This window comes from Lathyrus oleraceus, chromosome 4 (genome assembly GCF_024323335.1).
Source record: "Lathyrus oleraceus cultivar Zhongwan6 chromosome 4, CAAS_Psat_ZW6_1.0, whole genome shotgun sequence".
Taxonomy (NCBI): domain Eukaryota; kingdom Viridiplantae; phylum Streptophyta; class Magnoliopsida; order Fabales; family Fabaceae; genus Lathyrus; species Lathyrus oleraceus.
The window spans coordinates 234,146,950-234,149,946 of record NC_066582.1 but is presented as its reverse complement, the minus strand read 5'-3'; the positions used below and the strand labels follow the sequence as shown (position 1 = coordinate 234,149,946).

At 40.9% G+C, this 2,997-nt stretch overlaps 1 non-coding gene across 1 annotated transcript; it reads left to right on the top strand.

Annotated features, from left to right (window-relative positions):
- Window positions 1–2,246: 2,246 nt before the first annotated feature.
- Window positions 2,247–2,353, top strand: LOC127077848 (small nucleolar RNA R71). Its single transcript, XR_007787616.1, has one exon. It is a non-coding gene; the product is annotated as a small nucleolar RNA R71 (small nucleolar RNA).
- The last annotated feature ends 644 nt before the right edge of the window (window positions 2,354–2,997 follow it).

Sequence of the window (2,997 nt, the reverse complement as noted above, 5' to 3'; positions counted from 1 at the left end):
TTTCCTATATTCAATGCACATTCTCCATCCCGATTCGATTCGTTTAGTTATAGTTTCTCCTTTTTCATTTTCAATAACTGTTATACCTCCTTTCTTCGGTACTACGTGTACCGGACTAACCCATTTGCTATCAGATATAGGATATATGATACCTGCTTCTAATAACTTGGTTACTTCCTTCTTCACTACCTCACTCAGGATCGGGTTTAGTCTCCTCTGATGTTCTCTAGAAGTTTTACAGTCTTCTTCTAGCATGATGCGGTGCATACAAATAGAAGGACTTATTCTTTTAAGGTCAGTGATGTTGTATCCTAGTGCGGTTGGATATTTTCTTAAGATATGCAGGAGTTTTTCGGTTTCGAGTTTTCCTAGGTCTGCATTAACTATCACTGGTCGTTCAAGTTCTAAGTCAAGGAATTCATATCTCAGATTTTTGGGAAGTGTTTTCAGGTCTAGGGTTGGTTTCTCAAGGCATTGGGTAGGGTCCGATGTTATTGCTAAACATTGGTTGAGTTTGTCTTCTATACTATAGTCAGACAATTTGTCATTCTCTAACTCTGTTTCTTTTATGCATTCATCGATGATATCCATGAAGTAACATGTATCTTCTATTGCAGGTGCTTTCAGGAATTTGGAAAGAATGAACTCAATTTTCTCTTCTCCTACTTCGAAAGTGAGTCGTCCTCGTTTTACGTCTATGATTGCACCGGCAGTTGCTAAGAACGGTCTTCCCAGTATAATGGGTGTAACTTCATCTTCTCTAATGTCCATAATTATAAAATCGGTTGGAATGTAGAATTGACCTATGCGCACGGGAACGTTTTCAAGAATTCCTACAGGATATCTAACGGAACGATCTGCTAGTTGCACAGACATTTTAGTTGGTCTTAATTCTCCCATTTCCAGTTTCTTGCATATGGATAAAGGCATAACACTAATATCGGCTCCTAAATCGCATAAGGCCTTGTCTATGACAAATTTTCCTATGTGACAGGGTATAGAGAAACTACCCGGATCTTTAAGTTTAGGAGGCATATTCTGGATTATAGCGCTACATTCAGCAATGAGTGTAACAGTTTCGCTATCTTCAAGTTTCCTTTTATTAGAAAGAATTTCTTTTAAGAACTTAGCATATGAGGGCATCTGCGTAATAGCTTCTGTAAACGGAATTGTGACGTTTAATTGTTTTAGTAGGTCAACAAATTTTTTAAATTGGCCCGCATCTTTGGTTTTAATAAGCCTTTGAGGGTAAGGGATAGGTGGTTTATAAGGCGGTGGAGGTACATAAGGTTCTTTCTTTTCTACGGTTTCCTTATTACTCTCTTCCTTTTCCTTAGGTTTACTCTCTTCCTCAGTTGACTTTTTAGAGTTTTGGCTCTCAGTTCTTGGATCTGCTGGTCCTTCCACTTCTTAGTATGATTGCATGAGCGTAGCTTTTCGGGTTAGGTTGGGGCTGTCTAGGAAATGTACCAGTTGGGGAAGCAGTAGGCGCTTGTTGTTGAGCTACTTGTGATATTTGTGTTTCCAGCATTTTGTTATGGGTAGCCAGGGCATCTACTTTACTTGCTAGTTGTTTGATTTGTTCGCCAGTGTGTACATTCTGGTTTAAGAAATCTTTATTGGTTTGCTGTTGAGAAGCTATGAAGTTCTCCATCATGATTTCCAAGTTGGATTTCCTAGGAACGTTATTGTTAGGTGTAAATGGGATCGGCTTTTGGTATCCAGAAGGTATAGCTGGGGCTTGATTTGGAGCTTGTCCAGGCGCGTATAAGGCATTATTACTCTTATATGAAAAATTAGGATGATTCTTCCAGTTGGAGTTATAGGTATGCGAGTAGGGATTTCCTTGAGCATAGTTTACTTGCTCTGCTTGGATTCCTGTTAGGAGCTGACAATCTGCAGGAGTGTGACCTTGGATCCCACAGACTTCGCAATTCTGAGTTATGGCAACCACGGTGGCCGGAGGTGATACATTTAAACTTTCAATTTTCTGGACCAGAGCATCCACTTTTGCATTAACATGATCAAGGTTACTTATCTCGTATATGCCAGTTTTCGTTTGAGGTTTTTCTACCATTGTTCGTTCGCTTCCCCACTGATAGTGGTTTTGGGCCATGCTCTCGATAAGTTGATAAGCATCAGCGTAAGGTTTGTTCATTAGTGCACCACCTGCGGCGGCGTCTATTGTTAACCTCGTGTTGTACAAGAGACCATTATAGAAGGTATGAATCACTAACCAGTCCTCTAAACCATGGTGTGGACAAAGTCTCATCATGTCTTTGTATCTTTCCCATGCTTCGAAAAGAGACTCGTTATCTTTCTGTTTAAATCCATTTATCTGGGCTCTCAACATAACTGTTTTGCTCGGAGGAAAATATCGGGCAAGGAATACTTTCTTCAACTCGTTCCATGTGGTGACTGAGTTGGAAGGAAGAGATTGAAGCCATCTTCTAGCGCTATCTCGTAACGAGAAAGGAAAAAGACGAAGTCGAATTGCCTCTGAAGTGACACCATTAGCTTTAACAGTATCAGCGTATTGGACAAATACAGATAAATGAAGGTTTGGATCCTCGGTAGGATTTCCAGAGAATTGGTTCTGTTGCACTGCTTGCAACAGTGAAGGTTTAAGTTCGAAGTTGTTTGCTTCGATTGCGGGCGGAGCAATACTCGAATGCGGCTCATCTTGCGATGGAGCGGCGTAATCTCGAAGAGCACGAGCTGGTTCTGCCATCTTGGATATCGGCGAAGGAAGAAGATTTTTGAGATCAGGAATTTCAATAGGAGGGAGATTGTTTGCAGCACGATATTCCCGAATTCGTCGTAAGACTCGGAGATATAGTTCGATGTCGTTGATTCGCAAGTAGAACGGCTCGCCTTGTGAGCGAGTGTGTGGATACAAATCAACGAAAGAAATAAAAATAAAAATAAGCCTTAGTCTCTACAGCGTAACAGAAGAGTTACGATATCGACTAAATAAAAGTCCCCGGCAACGGCGCC